Source organism: Centrocercus urophasianus, unplaced genomic scaffold (assembly GCF_019232065.1).
Source record: "Centrocercus urophasianus isolate 14NV4802_14NV808 unplaced genomic scaffold, USGS_Curo_1.0 seq_18, whole genome shotgun sequence".
NCBI classification, from domain to species: Eukaryota; Metazoa; Chordata; class Aves; order Galliformes; family Phasianidae; genus Centrocercus; species Centrocercus urophasianus.
In genome coordinates, this window is record NW_024884733.1 from 4,014,108 (window position 1) to 4,031,630 (window position 17,523).

Below are 17,523 nucleotides of genomic sequence, written 5' to 3' on the forward strand. Positions count from 1 at the left end.
AGAAAGGGACAGATGTATCCATATTAGGGAGCCTGGAAGATAAATCTCTTGAAGGCTTGTAGCAGACGTGATCATTACTTTGTTTACACAGATGAAATATGACTAGTTTCAATTAACAGTTGCTGTTGTCCATATTTGGGATCTTTTCCCATCAGATGTTCTTTGAAACCTGTTGTAAATCATCATGTGTGTGTTACTTACATTCCGTGTATAAACCATATAGGTATTCCAGCATCTCCACTCTTTATGGAAAATGTTTAGATAGATATTATACAGCATAAAAAAAAAATGTGGAGGGCTTTGCTTTCCATTAAGCAGTTTGCAAGCACTGTCTCTAATGACATACAGTCTGCAGTGATGTACAGGGATGCTAGGAAAGCACAAAAAGAAGGATGTTGTTATTCAGCCTCTGTGCTGCCAATCCGTTCTTTGCCTCAGCTCCCTCCCTGATGCTGCCAGCATTATTCCCATCACAAACAACTCCTCTTAGGACTCTAACACGCACCAAGAGCCTGACTTCTGTACATCTGGGGAACAGGAAGGGCAACACAGGAAAAACTATACTGTCTTCCTGTGGAAACATCTATAAGTTGCATATAGAGAAGTTAGGAAATAACATGTTATCTGTGTGCAGCCTCCTCACTGCTGAGGAGTGGAAGAACTTTTGCTGACCTTGGGAAAACAATGCTTTGCAGATGTGAAGAGGAAGGCCTCTTAAAGCATGTGTATGTGCTTGGGTGTGGGTGTGTGTATGTATATATATATATATATGTATATATAAATGCACATGTGTGCTTGGGTGAATTCAGAAGCTGCTGCTTTGATATACTCTTTAAAAAGTGGTGATCTTAAAAATGTGAAGAACAACCAGTACAAGGTGCTGTGGTTGTGACTCCAGCTCATCTTTTCATTACTGCTTGAACTCAGAAACAAGTAGACATGAATTCCTAAGGAGGTGTTCTAACATTAATCACGGTACTTTTAAGGGCAGATATTAGTGCATCTGTTGAAGTACTGAATTAGAGCAGCCACGAAGCATACATACACTCTCCAGTAAAACATTCTTTTAGCATTTCCTTTCTCCAACTGAAAACTCTAAACGCCGGGTCTCTTAGTTGGGTCTATTAGAATCAGATTCCTCCAGGATTGATGTTTTTATCCATTAGAATAATACTTCTGATTATTTTCACGTTTAACTGAAGCAACTGAAACTTGCATTTTCTTGTGATTGAAGCAGGAATGTCATTTACTTATTAAAAGCTAGGAAAAAAAGATGAGTACATAACTTTTTAAGGGAATAGGAAAACAATGATAGTTGCAGTGATGTTACATTGATCCAGTTCTGGCTCTTACTTTATGTAGAACAAAAGCAAGGACACCAGAAAGTGACGGATCAAGAGTAGGAATATACATGAGAGGGGTTTGAAGACTGTGTGTCGTACTAGAACTCCGAAATTAACTTGTACAATGTAAAGCACTGCATTTATAAAGCCAGGTTTGTATACTAAAGCACTGCCACATCAGGGAGCAACAAAATTAAGGAGGCGGGTAGCACAGCTGCACAGTGATGCAGCCTTGGGAAATGATTGTACACTTCCAAAGGAAAACAAACCAAACCAATTTAATTATCATAAAATTTGAAGTAAATTTAGAGGCATTTTCATTTCTTTTGCATCTCTAACCCTGCAGTAGTGTGAATTAAATGCAAATCTACCCATGAAACTACTTTCTCAAAGAATGAAAAAAAAAAGAAAAAAAAGAATTACAAGTATGTAAATATTGTCTACTATATTGGAATGTTTAGAAATATTACAATATATTCTACTATATTATTAATTCCTGAAGGGAATAATATGCTTTAGTGATTATCTTTTGGGATATCTCCTATCAAACTATTTTTAACTAACAACTTTATATGTTAATGGTTGGTTTCAGATTCACAGCTCGTTAGAAGAACTTTATCTAGTACCATGTAATTAGTAATTAATGAGGTGCTAACTAAGTGCCAGCATGTAAGCTGTGCTCTTTCCAATCCTTAGTTACCAAAACTAAGATTAAGGAGTATCTCTTCTGTAGTACTCAGGAATCTTGTCTTAAAGGTGACTAAATTCATTTGATTTTATAGTAATGGATAACTATAATCCCAGAGCTTTGTCTGCATCATGAAGTGACCAGTTAGAAACAAATGCTGTTTCTCTTCTCCCTTATGATTTTTAGAATAGTTTGTATTGCAACCTATACAAGCAAAACTAATTGTATTAAAGGAACTGACATTATGAACTTTTATTATAAGATGCTTATGCTGTTTTCTGTTAATGAACATCCAGTAACCAGTGACTTTAATCCACCGACATTTTTATAGACTTAAGTTTTGCTATAGAAAGTGCTCTGGCTTGCAGTCTCAATGCTTTATTACAGCTGTTTCTGCAAACATATTAAATTTTATGTATAGAAGCACAGGCATTTTATATTGCCTAATGGAAAAGTGGTTTTCATCTGAGAAGTTAGAAATATACTGATAAATTTCCAGCATGTCAGTGTTGTATCACGACAAATAATGTTAAAGATGTAAGCTGCTCCTTCAGAAAGGAGATGTTTATATCCTACATGGCTTGAGGGGTTTCCAGTTACAGCGAAGTTTGTTACACTCATGCAGAGAAGTACAACTCTCTTTTAGGCGGTAGATGATATGATCATTACTAATAAAATCCGGGATAAAAGCATCTTAAAAGCAACTTCTAAGATCTATACTAAATAACGATTCAAGAGAGTATGTAAATGCAGGAAGGATGGACGGGCAACCATCGTTTCTAACTCTGTTCTCTCACACGAAAGCAGCAGTGACACATGTGATGTCCTGCGGGCTGTAAAATTTTCAGCCACGTTCATTTGGAATGAAAGAAGCTTGTTCAGGACTGAACATCTGCACACATTCAACTTTGGCAGAATTGGCCATTTGGGTGCTACAGACAAATGTATCTTCAATTAGAACCCACGTTTTCCTCCCACCGCTTCTCCTTACCACTCATTCTTTAAAAATCTTTTAGACACGAAATGATGACATGACATCCAACATTTGGTGTTTCTTATCATTCTATATCTTGGCATGTTGTTTGTATGACTGCATACATATACTGAGGAAAAATCTCTACTTAATTTCTGTTTAAGATGCCTTCATTTCTCAACCTATTCCCTTTGATTTAGATGTATAATCAGATTTATTTCTCTCAGTATTTATTCTGTTATACTGATGATTATTTATCACTAGTGAATTTCTTACTGTATTGCCTACCTGCACAGTTGGCTCACCCTGAATATCTTCTGCATCTGCCCCGTGCTCTCGTATCCTCTCTCTCAAGTGTTTTTTTCTTTTGTACAGCCCTTTGCAAGCGTGTTTACAACACATGTTCACAAAATCTTACATACGCTCCACTGCTTTGGCTTTTCACTCTCATTTTAAATGACCGTTTGTTCTCCTGTTACATCTCTTTTAGCTTTCGGTCCATGCTTTGTTGTTTTTCTTTCCTCACAGCCCAGTATGAAGCTTTTTTGAAAGATTTGATGAAAGATCTGAACAGTGTCTTTCAAAATTTGTGTTGCCAGTCCTCTGTATCCACCACTTAGGTACTGAGAAGCTTATTCTATCAGACATTAGTCTACCTCCTGCTTTGAAGAAGGAGAATTGGTTACCAGAAATTTACCTTTGCTTCCCCTTTCTGAAGTGTCTGTACTTTCCTTTTTTACAAATACATTCTTATCTTTCTCGAATCTTCCTTTATTTCCGTGTTCAACATAGTTGAGGTTCCAAATCTGGCAATTCCAAAGCTGATGAAGCATACTTTCCATTCGCATTCTTTCCATTCACCGGTAGACTGAACTGTAGAATGATGGTGTTTGGCACTTTGTTTTCCTTTCATTTATCCTGGTTCAAGACAAGTACACAGGAGGAGACTATGTTCTCCTTGTAGGCAGTCTTCATTTCATCCGGACTGCTCAGATATGCTCAGGACCCCGGTCCGTGTGCACTCTGTCAGGTGCTATCTGCAACTCCGGATTGCCCACTGTGCCAGCAGGGATGTGGAGGAAGCAGTAACGGTTTCGATTCCACGACAGGATGACAACACGGTCTTTCAGGATTTACTGAGGTTAGGTGTTGTTGTTGTACAGCGTTCTGACTACGTGTGAGTGCTGGCTATTAATTACTGCAATAACTGGCTGGGGCTGGAGCCTTCCTGGCAGGGGTGTAAGTGGGAAAGCGGGTGATGCCAGGCCCGGTCTCCATGGCAGCTGTGCTTGCACTTCACAGCAGTTCTTGCAAAACATGGTGGTTTTCTGAAGGCGATTTCTTAGGTGATGCAAAGAGAGCCAAGGCCACATTTTTCCTCTCAACGCTCATCATTTCTTAACGGCGATGGGTGCAGCAAAAGATTATAGGGAGGCCGTGTGTTGCATTGCTTTTAAGCGTGTAACTTCTGTGTTAAAACCAGTGGTTGTTTTTTCTTTTCTTTCTCTTTGCGAGTCCACCTCTAACCGGGAGAGCAGCCTCCACAAGAAGCGCTTCAGCACCTCCAGCTCCTTCCCTCGTGGGGATTTGCGAGGAGCGCGGGACAGCGGTTAGCACCGGAACGGACGAAGCCGCCGGGGCTGCCCAGAGCCCCCGCGAAGGGGCTGAGGCTGAGGGCGGACTGCGCCGCCCTCAGCGGGACACCGCGCTCCCCCCCCGCCCCGGTGAGCGGCGGTGAGTGAGGAGGGGGCACGCGCCCCGCCGTTGGACTGGCGCGTGCGCACGGGAGGCGGCCGGGAGCGCTCATCGCGCATGCGCGAAAGGCGCCGGCGGGGCTCCCCCCGCCCCCGCACGCGTGTGTGTGTGTGTGAGAGTGTGTGTGTGGGTGAGTGGGGGGGGGGGGGGGGGAGCGTGCGCGTGCGGAGGGGCCGCTGGCCGCCCCTCAGCGAGCGGGGGGTGAGCGGCGCCGAGGACGGCGAGCGCAGCCCGGCAGCCGGAGCGCCTTTCCCGCCCACCCCCGCTCCTCGCTCGTCGCCGTCTCGCAGGTGAGGCGGGCGCTGCGCTGCGTGTTTATTGTCCGGAGGAGGAGAAAAAGGAGGCTTCGGCCGGCCGGCACGCCGGGCCCCGCAGCACTGCCGGCCGGGGATTGGAGCGCCGGGTCCCCTCCCAGATCCGGGGAGGGTCTCGGCCCCGCGGCGGGCCGGCTCCGTGCGGGCCGGCACCTGCGGTCGCCTCCCCTCCGCGGCAGCGGGCGCCATCCGCGGCGCTGGGCCGGGCCCGGCAGCGCCTGTCAGCACGCCCGGGGTGGGTGCGGGGGCGCGCGTGGTGCGGCGGGGCCGCAAGATGGAGGGATGCGGGGCTGAGCGCCGGGCTGGAGCGTCTCCTCTCTCTCTCTCTCTCTCTCTCTTTCTCTCTCTCTCTCTCTCTTTTTTTTTTTTTTTTAAACCTTATTTTCCTGCATCCAGGGCCCGAGCGGCAGGTCGTGGCCTGCCTCTATGTGGGGAGCGGGCGGTCGGGGCTTATCGCCGCGAGGCGTGCGGTGGTGTGCAGGGATGCCGGTATCGGGGACAGCCGAGTGAGCGTGACGTGCGGTGTGTGGGCGCTGTGCGGGGTGCCGGGCCACACGCACGATGGTTTTCCAGCAGGCAGGGGAAGTTAGGAGAGCCGGGAGTGCCTTGAGGCAGATAGGCAGCTGCTTCGGGGAGCGGGCAGATAGGTGCTGCTTGTTTGACAGCTGAAATGTTTGGCGTGTTGTGTTTCTGGCAGCTGGTGCTGGAAGATCAGTGACATACGTGTAGCAAAGTGAGATGAGTGATGGCGATAGGTGATGGTTTGACTGCTACCTGTGTGCGTAACGGTGGCTCCTGCCTGGCAAAATGGGGTGGATGTGTTTCTTTATCAGATCCCCATGCTGACAAAAGGTGCCTTTATGCAGACCTTTGTGTTTATTTTCCACCACCACTTCTATTCCTACGCTAGACTAAGGGACTACATGTTTTTCACTCAGTGGATGGTGACACACTGGAACAGGTTGCCCAAGGAGGTTGTGGATGCTCCTGCAGGCATTCAAGGCCAGGCGGGATGTGGTTCTGGGCAGCCTGGTCTGCTGGTTGGCAACCCTGCACATGGCAGGGGTTGGAACTGGATGATCATTGTGGTCCTTTTCAACCCAGGCCATTCTGTGATAAAGAAGACAAAGACTTCTCCAAGTGGATTAGGTGCATAAGCAGGCAGAGCATGTTTTGTAGGCCTATGGTTTTTGGTCATTTTTCAAGGCTGTCAATTGCCATGGGTTGCACCACCATGTTTTTCTTAATCATTGTCTGCCTTTGAATCTGGTTTGGTTTTAGTGATTTGTGGTGGTGTTTCATTTCTAAACAAAATGAATGCCACTTTTAACATCAGAAGTGGTTTGCAACCCTTGTTGGCTCATAGACCTATTGTATTTTCCTGAGGTTGTGTACATTTCTTAACGAATTGCAACTCAACAGGTTGGTTTCTTAAATCTTTTTTACATCTCAGGAGGCCCTTAGAGATAATACACGGACCTTACTACTGATTTTGCTGACACCTTTCTGTTGTCTTCTTGCAAATGGTCTAATTCTTGGCTCTTAAAGCAGCATCAAATACAGAAGAGCGAACAGTAAAGAACTACATTGTTCCCCAAAGCTTTCTCTTGATGATGTATATATGTTTGTGTTTTTTTCATGTGTTATTGTAAGGTTCAGAAGCTGTGATAGGATACTCTTAGGACATCCGTAGGCATCTCTGCATAATCTCCTCTGGCTTGGGTCCTGCTTCTGTAAACTGACACGTTCCACACAGGTGCCAAAGCTGTTTGAATGAATTGATACCAGCTGGTGTTCGGGGGTTGCTAATGGCTTGTAATCCTAGCATTCTGGCTACTCTGAAACGCTTTCTTTCTGGGATAAATGTGTACGTTTCATCTGTATTTGGTTTTGCTTCTGCAAAGAGATTTCCCCCCAAAAAAAAACCGGTTACTTTCTCTGCACATCCCTGCATGTGGGTTGTCTGTAGTCGCGCTCAGAAGTTTGCTAAGCTAGGTCATTTGAATTGAAAGAGTGCCCTCTGGTGACATCTGCGTTTAGAGCGTGGGTTAAAAAAAAATGCTCCTGCTGATCCGAGCTCTAATACTCCTCCAACCGGAGCTGGAGCTTTATTCTGCACAGAAACGCTCAGGTGCATGTCTGAGTGGGGAAGGCAGTCGCTTGTAAATACACGGGGAAGATAAAATGTACAGCGGTCACTTGGAATCTCTTGCCCATCTTGTGAAATACTGTAACTGGTATTTTGCCTGCATTTTGAGGAGCCGTGTTGGATTCCTCAGTTTGTGGGGTGAGGGGCTCTCGATGAGCTCATTGTGTTTACTGTCAGTGGTGTTATTTTCCTGCTGATAGTCCTGCTTTTGTGCAAAAGTTTTGGAGAGATCTTTTGCTTTTCTACACTTATCTTGCTGGTGAGTGTAGAGTTCAGAATCCCTCAATGTGGATATGTTACTGATCATGGTACTGCTCAGCACGAGTAAACAAGCATGAAGATGTACAGCTAACTCCCTAGCTTCAGCTACATGTGTCAACTTAGGTGTTAAACAATTACTAAAGAAAGATAGACAACTCTGAGGCTCCAGAAAGCTTCTGATCTTGATGTGCTAATGCTCTGGTTCACATAAATTTGAATATTAAAAGGATTGATAAGGACACACCTCTGTCTTATTTTCTTCCTTATTTTCTCTTCATTGAAATTGGAGATTTCTTTTCCTTTTTGTTTCCCTGGAGCTGAGTCATTTGGGCTCCTCCTTTCATTCAATAAATAAAGCTGAGTTGAAAACCTGCTTTAAGGGTGGGGAGCGCAGTTGTGTTTTGCCTAACTGTAAGACTTCAAAGGCATAGTATATTCCTGCTTTGGATATTGTTTTACAGCCCTTGGGAGGAGTAATGTTAGAAGAGATACTTACAAATGCATTTTAAAACCAACAAGAAAACACTTGTGTTAATACCTTTACATTTAGGTACTTGGAGCTGCTGCAGTAGAAGTAATTTCTTAATATGCATTCATGGCTAGTATTTATTGCAGAAATAGAGCTCTGCGGGATTCACGTTTGTCTCTTTGTGAACCAATCACCTTAGAAGACTGCTGAAACAAGAGAATCGTAGTGTTACAGTTGGGTGTTTTAAATAGATGCTCTGCATACTTAGTTAGCTGCTGCATGCAGATGTGTGACTGCTATTTTTTTCTCTTGCAAAGATCCTTAAAGGCCGTGTAGGACTCCAAGGGAACTGGCGTTAGAACCGTGCCTGTGGTCAAGCTGGTATCATCCTGTATTCTGCCAAGCAGAAGGAGGACATCTGCAACCAGAAATGGAGCGAGACAGCAGCCAGAGGTACTGCAGCTCTTGCTGCTCCAGTGGTGGCCCAGGCACTGCAAGCTGATGGCAGCAGCTTTGTGCAGCCAGAGGAGCTGTGGAAAGCAGAGAAGTTGGGGGGGAAGATGTGAAAGTGGCCAAAATTCCAGAAGGGGGGGATGTGTTCGTTAGCATGGTGTGTTAGAACATCAGAGCTTCTTGCTGCGGCTCTTTCAAGTTAGTGTAGTCTAAATGGCAGTCACTGATCATGCTTGCTGGCTGAGCACTGGTGTTTCTGTTTATATGACAGTTTGATTAGAAAAACCAATCCATGCATTGAACCTTACAGTATAACAAAATGAAATACTGGAAATCCACTGGGCTGGTGTGCTAAATACTTTGAAATTCAATTTTCCTGAAGTACAGTCAGGTTTGTCATGCTCTAATACAGTCGTAGCTGGTCTTGTTTAACTTTCTTAAAGGCTTTGAGATGGATTGTAAGCTGTTCTGTGGCACAGATGGTATCTTCCTTCAACTCGCGGAGTTGTCTTGAGAATGCCGTCAGAATTCTTGCTGTCCTGTATTTATTATCAGCACATCTTTTTCCACAGATGTAACCTCAGCACGAAGAGCTGATGGATGCTTACTGTATCCCTTTCTGTAAGGGCAGGATTTCCCCTTGCTTCTCCATTCATGTTGTCTTATGTTCCAACTACAAGAACGGCTGTGTAGATAGAACTGCAGGGCAGTAGTGCTGGGATAAAGAAGCAGTGTATCTTGCAGATCCCAGAAGTTTTGCCCTTAGTTCTGTAGGGCTGCACTTATCAGGCTGTGTTCTGGCTATTTGTGCTCTATCAGGTACACCCACAAGTTGAAGTTTCCCATTAGCATGCATCTGTTGCTGCTCAATGGTTAAATTGAAAGCCCCCTCTTTTTTTTCTTCCTTTGAAGGCAGATAGTGCTTGGGGTACCCTACAGCAGGGTTCATCTTGGTGTAGACTCTTAAGAGTACTAGTTTATTTTGTGTATTTGAGGTGTGGGTCTTTTTAAATCTATTCTCCATGCTTATTTCAGATTTTTTTAATATGCCTACATGCAAATACATTTAATAGGCATTTTAAGCTTTGGATTGCAGGTGACCTGGGAGAGGCATGTGCCTGCTCTGTTTTCTCTGCTCTGAGGAGTCTCATAGTCTTCCCCACATATTGTAAGTGTGACCCACAGCAATTAACGTAGCTCGGTGCCTCATCAGCATGTAGTTGAGATTTGAACGTGGATTAAAACAAGCTGGCTGAAGTTCAATCCAGATAAAATATACATGATGATGTAGATGTAATTATCAACCTTCCTAATTGAAGAGTGCATTTGTCGTTAGATAAGTGTTAGTGCCCTCTGGTGACTTCAGTTGTTGCTAGCACTCATTGAAGCAGTAAAATCAGTTTTTTAAACCTTTGACTAAAAGATTGAGACCCCCTAATCTAACTTGAATTTGGCTAGAAGTTGTAACCCTTGCCACTGCTTTTTTAGATTGTTACAGCAGTTCTTAGGGCAAATAATGAAGTGTAACTTTGAGACAAAGCATGGGTCAGTTAAGGAAGAAATGACAGCATACCAGGAGATAAACAGAAATAGCACGGAGAAAGAGTGATGGTTAAGCTTGCTGTGGGATCCTCTCCTGAGAGGGTACCAGCCTGATTACCTTATTTCAGGGAGCTCTTCAATCTCTTTGCTTACACTGTATCGTGTGTCATAGGCTGTCTGAAGCCAAAGTGCTCAGTGGGAGGCAAGAGGTGCACAGTGAGTGTTGCAGAGAAGTTTGAGATGCTGGCCTTCGTGTTGAATTCCTGTTTTAAAGCAATTTAGATGTTTGCTTCATCTAGTGCAGAACATCTTGCTTGGGAGCCATCTCAGCAGGAGTTGGGAGCGCGGCTGCTTTGGGATATATATGTGTTACTTCTTTTTCTCCTAATGGAGCTGTGGGATTGTCTGCAATCAATTAAGTCTGAAGCGATCTAGGACTGGCTACTTAAGAATCAGGACTCTGACCGTTGTTGCAGAAGTATGGCATTAAAAGCTGTTTGATTTGAGCCTCCCTCATTATTCATTAAGGAACAGCTTTCAGAGCATGGAGTTTGCTATCCTCATTGAGGCTGACTCAGATTGATCATACTGGGGGAAAAGTGTATTGATCTTGTTTTAAAAGTTGGAGGTGTATTTCTTAGATAATAGTGGCTAGATGAAACTGGCAGAGATCCTGAGAAAGTGATCTTAATGCAATTTGTAAATTAGTTTGCTTTTATCACATTATTAAGGTGCCCAGGGCTTGGGATAATTGCCTAAACTATAGTATCATATTTTCATTTAAGTCCAGAGTAAGCAGTGTAACGTTACTGAATTACTGGAGCTGGACCAAGAAGTGAATAAGCAGGTCTAGTGCAGGGCACAGTTTCTGCTGTGATAGAAACTTTTCATATTTAACATACAGGCAGACTGAAACCTGCAATGAAAAGCTAAAAGCCTGCATTTTCAAAGCTTTTCTTGCTAAGCTGATGTCTGAATTTGTTCCAAGTGAAGAGACATAACCACAGGTGGACTTCTGGCTTGTCAGCTGTACATAAATGTATAAATTTTTTTAAAAAAACTTGTTTTGAGTTCATTTCATTGACAGGTTGCTGGTTTGATCTTACAGTTGCTGCTGAGCTCTGTCACTTGCTTGACAAAGCTGGAGTTCTCCACGCTTGTAACCAGCTGAGGTTGGTTTGTAATTGACATCAGGTTTTGACCTTATGCATTTTTCAGTGGCAGCTTTTTTCTTGCCATTCACCTATCACACTATTTTAACAGAAATGCTGGTAAGGTGAACTGCACCAGGAGACTTACCCAACTAAGAAATTAAGCTTTTTTTTCTTCTTTTTTTTCCCCCTTGCTTTTTTTCAGTTTGGTAGTTTCTTCCAAACTGTTTCTTCTGCAGATCTACAAAGTCTTGTGCTGAAGTCATGGCAGAGAAAGGAATGGAAAACAGTGATCAGTGGCAGAGACAGCTGGCAATGCCGGATCAGAGTTCCCACAAACCAGCTGAAATCAAAGTGGGTCATCTGTCCCACTGGTTATAGCATGTGGAGCATTCATCTCTGATGTTAGAGCACAAGCTGTGCTCTATCCTGGATCCCTAGCAGGGTTTGCAAGTCTAGGAACTTGGGTAAAAACGTATTAGTCCTTTGTGAAGTTAGTATTTATTGCATTTCATCCAGAAACGTTTGAGGCATTACAGGATCTCTGCGTTGCTTTTGAAAATTGCTCCAAATTGAAGCTCAGTTTTGTAGTTATCCCTCTTTTTCAGTAGGCTGGAGTGGAAATGAGGATGTTACTGGAAACTTGGTAGTAGAGACACCTATCTGATCATACAAAACCCGATCCACAAGGCTTCAGAGTGTTTGTCTGCCTTCCAAAAGCATCTGCAGTCAGCTCGTATGTTAAGTTTTAGGTGGACATCTTGGATTTCAAAATATGTATTAATAGTTTGACAGGCTAAATCAATAAAAGATAACACAATGATTTGGGCTGCTTCTTGGTTGCTTTTTTTTTTTTTTTTTCCCTATTAATACATCGCAGTTTTGTGCTGTTAGTAGTTAATAACTCTAATATAATCAGGTGTGCTGGTAAAGCATATAGTTAAGTAGGTGAGTCAGTCTTTGTATTTCCTGTCCTACTCTGTCATGCAATTAGCTTTCTCTGCGTGGTTACAGGGCACCAGAAATGTGCTACTGTCCTAGCAAGTCTGGGCCAATCTGCTGACAGCCTTGCCTTCGGTTAGCAGCTGGTTTTTCCCTAGCTTTATTGCTAAGCAAACCTGAGTAGTGGTGGCTTCCCCCTGTGTAAGCTGTCTCATTTATTTTTAGGATATTTAGGTTAATGCTCACATTTCTGTACAGTGGCACGTTTGTTTTGGCATCTGGTGTCAGGCTTGTCTTACAGGTAGCTTTGAGTAATGGTGGAATGCTTACTGATGAAAGTTTTATGGAAATATCTGCGATTCCTTTCCAAACTGCCTGTTGGTTTAGGAGCAGTAGAGTCCATTGGGTTCAGTTATCCCATGTGGTTGAAGTGACCTCCACGTACATCCTAGGGATCGGAGAGCAGAGTTCCTGAAGGCGTAGTAAGATTTCTGCTGAGCTGTCCACTCTGATCCTGTATTTGAGAACCATAAAGGTGGTAGGTAGTGAGCAGCCAGATACTCAAGCTGGTTGCTGGGCAGGTCAAAACCCAGGCCTTGCAGGTCTGCCTCATGGTAGGAGGAGGATAAAGATATCCTGGGTATAAAGCTTTATTATTATTGCTTTCTAATACACCATGCATTGCTTGTTAGGCGTGCATTTTCTAGAATGAAACTGCATTCTGTTTGTATTATACAGTAGTAGCCAATGTCCCTCTACAACATTTTTTTCTCCTCTTTCCTGTTTGAAAAGTGCTTGGCTAACAACTTCCCTGGTTGTTTACCCTATTAATGCTGCATAATTCCTTCTAATCAAGTACTCCCCACCCCCAAGCCTAGGCTTGGTTTGGATTGATTTTGAGTAAAGTGTGCCAGATACATTTTCATGATAAATGTTGATGCTCCTGGTGAAATGCTGTGCTAGAAGTGCTTTTCTCATCCCTTGAGCACAGTAACTTTGTTTCTGAGGCAATCTAGTATAGAGCTTTCCTAGTCATGCTAATAGCAGAGTTTTTAAGGCTGCTTGTATTGTGTTGGGTTAGACAAGGTCTTCATTACAGAAGATTTAATCACAGTATGAAATTGTGATTATTTGGTTATTTTTTATGCTGTGTAATGCCATTGTGTAGGTCTTGCTGTGCTGGCAGAAAGTTTATTTGTGGAAATTGTGTGAATACAGTGGAGATGTGTATTCAGGAGCTCAAAGTGTCTACCCAGGATGCATCTAAATGACTGGGGAGGAAAATGATCTTAACCAAACTGCAGTCAGGAGATCAAACAAAAAAACTAGTCAATATTGCTTTCTCTTGAAGTGGATGCCAGCTCTGTGATGTTTTATAAAGTTGAAGGTATATTAAAGTGATACTAAAGAAGTAGAAAAACTGCTTTTGAGGTACAACTTATCTTTGCCTTTGAAGAATGGCATCATAAGCAGGTAGTATGCTTTAGGACCCACTTGCAGATAGCGTTTCCTCAGTGCCTACGTGTAATGGCTTGCCTGGCACTTAATTAGCCGGCTGACTTCTTAGTGCTGATAGGGTCTGCGGAATGACTGAACTCAGACTGCATTTCATGCTGCAACTTGTGTTTAATGCCTCTGAAAAGCCAGTCTTGACTCTTTTGCTGTCTTAGCGATGGAGAGGTTTCTTCATTAGGACTTAGTTCATGCTTCAGGGAAGGCAATCCAACTTCTACTGAAAGAAGTATTCAATTAAATCTGTTTGAGCCGGTGTTCAGGGACTTCACCTGTGCTGCTCCACAATACTTTTCAGGCATCTTTTTAACGCTCTGCACTGCTTTAATTTCTTCTCTTTTTGTGAACAAATGCAGTGTGACTGGAAGAGGAAGAAGGGGACTACTTGTGTGTTTGTTACTGTATGTTCCCAAATGATTTATTGTATGTACAATTCAAAGTTGTAAGGTATTTAAGAAGGCATTACGCCATGACACACAGAGAAACCCCAGACAAGCTGGGCTGCGTGCTGTGAAATGGTGCTCCTTTCTGTGCAGTTTGATGAACTCATGGGAGAAAACTGAAATGCCTGTGGGTGTGAAAGCAGAGCTGCATGCTTATGGCATGTGCTCGTTAAAAGCCCAAAGCCTGGGTGTGCAGATTGGAAATTGAGTTAAGGTTTGCAGTAGCAGAGATGAGAACCTTCATGAGTCGAGGATGACAGTTTTGATGAGGAGTAATCATTGATCTCAATTCTGTAGCTTAGTTGTTAGACAGTAAGGATGTGGTCTGGACGTGTTACTGAGGCTAAAAAGCTCATTTAAAGGGTAGTTTAGGAAAACGGGAAATCTGTTGTGATGGAAATGTCATTCCATACAGATTTTATATAACAGCAATGTAATAAGTGAGATGTAGTTATGTTAAATTAGATGAACGTAAAATCTACTTAGCCAGTTTTAAATGATGCTGCTAAAAAGGGAAGCTTGTTTGATAAACAATTGAGGTGACTAACATGGAAAATGTCTCGCTATCCTATTGCACTGTTATTTAACTTCTGTTAAATCCCTCATTTATAAACAAAAGTATTCCGTAGGAAAGCTGAAGGCTTTAAGTATTTTGGCTGTACTATTTGAGAGTGGAAAAAAAGCTAGCTCTTATTTTTCATGACCTAAAAAAAACCCAATGGCTGCATGTATTCTCTGCATGAAGTGGTAATCTGAAGTGCAAACACAGAACCAGGCAGTAGTGGAGTTGGACTACATAAGTGAGATCTCTTTGGGGAGCAGGAAAAAAGCCTTCTCTTGCTGTCTTGGGGCACTGTGGAGTCTGTGTGGCTTCTGGGTGTCAGCTTTCTGTGCTGGCACCGAGTGTCACAGGTGTTGTTCTGGTAGGAGCGAGAGAGGGAAGATGAGCAGAAGCAAAGGGCTTCAGCACCTGAAGTTTTTGTTGCTGGTTTTGCACTTTCTCTGGTGTCTCCTTTCCCTCTTGCGTTCCACATCGTTAATGGAATCGGATATCTTATTTCCCTGGGGCACTGGGCTGTGTTGCTGTGATCTTATCACTAGAATAGCAGATGAGTATTTCTTTGTGGCTTTCTCTGTATTTATGACTCTACTAATATTGATTGAAGCTCTTTGCTTACTGGAACAAAATGGTAATGTTTGGGAATTCATGGTTGGTATCTTCTCTAATCCATAGAAAGCCAACACTTTCTAATAATGATTCCCAAATAGTAAATACATAATGGTGAAGGAGTCCTTCCTCAGTTGGAGAAGCAGATTCTGCTCGTCGTTTCAGAGTGGGGCTGGGTTGAGCATGCAGCTGGGTCCCAAGAGTGAACAGATGCTGAGGTTGCATTGTTCCTCAGTGATGAGGAAGCAATCTGATGTGCCAGTCTGTGTGGTGAAACAGCTCTACTGGCTGCTGCCTGCCAGCTCTGTCAGATGTAGTGGTCATTAGCGATGCTGTGCACTGCTCTGCTGCAAAACCCTGTTCTGCTATTGGTGAAAAAAATAGATCACAAAGCTGTCTTGCAAATAAACTACTGTGTGAATACTGTGTTCAAGGTGGTGGCTGGTTTGTGCTCTTTGTGCTGAGGTGGTTTTCCCTCCGTGGTCTCAGAGGCAATGGAAGATAAGTTAGTGTGACTTATTACAGTCTCATAGCTTCTAAGTGGTGAAGCTGTGTCCAAAATGTAGGACCTGCCAAAACCACTCAGGCCTTACTGTGGGCAGCTGCCTTCGAGCTGGTGTTCCATGAGATATTAATATTCCTTTTGAGGTGGTTGGCTCTCATTTATGTTTTGATAGTATGATGAGAATGAACCTTCTCAGCCTGGCAAGTTGAATCTGAAGTTCAGAAATGGAGTGTGCTCATACTGCTACCAAGGTACTGGCTTTTTTAGCCATCAGGTGAAAGGCAACTTGCTTATAGCACCAAATGGAAGAACAAATTGCTAGCTTGTATAAAGAGCAGCAAGTTGTTAAGTCACTGTGACAGGAAAGTGCTCAGGGACATGATTTAGCAGAGGGTTGTTAGAGTTAGGGTAGTATGGTCAGGTCGTGGTGGGACTTGATGATCTTTAAGGTCCTTTCCAACCTGAGTGATTCTATGAAAGGCTGCCGGTAGGGAAAGAGTCCCTAAAACAGATCATCTTGGCTTTAGACAGAACTGAAACACCTTAATTTAAAGAAGGGTTTTTGGAACTGTGGAAAAAAAAAAACAAAAACGCATCTATCTTTATTTCTTCTTTTTTTTTTTTTTTTTTCCTCAGTGAACTATTTGCAGTTCCTGTCTTTCCAAAATCTGTGCAGCATTAGCTGAATCTTTCATAGAACTGATATGAAGTGTTATAGTGTTAAAACTCTATGAAGGTGGTCAATTTTCCTTACTGCTCTTTCTGTTCCAGGTGAATCTTATGATAGAAAAAATGCTTGTCTTGACCAAGCTGTGCATTTCTTTGGGTGGTTAAATTCTTGTTCATTTTTAAAATTTATTTATGTTTTTTAAAACTCTCAAGTGTGTAATACAGTCTATGACTGGATCTCAAGAAATGTATTTCCACTTAGATGAAGTCAAGAATTAGCTTTCATTGCTTTTCCAGAGTGTCTAATTTCCATTGCTTGTGAGTAAAACAAGTGCTGTTAATTAGTTTGGGCCCCTCAGTGAAGGCAAGGAAGAATTGTTGTGTGAAATGTTTTTGGAAAGAGCTCTTGCGAGCTTTCTTGCTACAAACTGCCAGAGAATAGAAGAGCTTACATGGTAAATGTTTTAGGATCTGATGATGTATGCTTTCGTCTAATTATGATGTCCCCAAAATCTGAACTATTCCTTTATTTTAGCTCTGTGCAGGTTTGAAGATCCTGGAAAGAAAAGAAAAGCATTTACTAATTAGTGTGCTAAGATCTGCAGTTTTTAATAGGAACTGAAGTAATGACTCCTAGTAGGTTCCTTTCTTGTGTGTGTGGGTTTGTTGTTATTTTTTCGTTGTGGAGGATGTCAGACTGGGCTTTGTGAAGATGCAATTAACGTGACAGAATGCTCCTATAAGAATGCTGTTTCAATTTGTAATTGTGATAGCCTGCCGTCTCATGGAGTGAATCCACGTGTTGTAGCAATGCCAAGATTTACCTTTTATGAGCTAGAAAGTCTAACACAGAGATGAATGTAAGCTTGTTTTTAGTTAAACAGCATGTTTAACTTTATTTGCTGTGAAACAGGATATTGCCATTCAAAATGCCATTCTGCTCCAAACCTTTACCAAAATTGTATTGTCTACAGTCTGCCTTGTCATTCCTTCTGGATCCAGGTTTCCAGCTTGCACATCTCTGTAACTGAATCAGTTCTTAACACGTGCACTGATTTGGCAGAAATGGGCACAGCTGCCTATCTTAAGCTGAAGCATATGTCTGAGTGGTAATTATCCAGTCATCCCCTTGACTATTCCGGACTTCCAAGTAGCACTTGGAAAAATGTCACTTGTGAGCTTACTG

The 17,523-nt window shown here is 42.8% G+C and overlaps 1 protein-coding gene across 6 annotated transcripts in view; it reads left to right on the plus strand.

The window, feature by feature from the left end:
• The first annotated feature begins 4,969 nt into the window (after nucleotides 1-4,969).
• Nucleotides 4,970-17,523, plus strand: part of RALGPS2 (Ral GEF with PH domain and SH3 binding motif 2) — a 109,481-nt gene continuing 96,927 nt past the window's right edge. For 4 of the 6 annotated variants that reach the window (XM_042819241.1, XM_042819248.1, XM_042819247.1 and 1 more), the window contains exons 1-2: nucleotides 4,970-5,049; nucleotides 8,270-8,405. The gene's annotated coding sequence lies outside the window, so the exon portion shown is untranslated. Of the gene's footprint in view, nucleotides 5,050-5,287; nucleotides 5,309-8,269; nucleotides 8,406-17,523 lie in introns of those variants that run through there. The other 2 variants (XM_042819242.1, XM_042819245.1) reach the window with 2 other exon arrangements.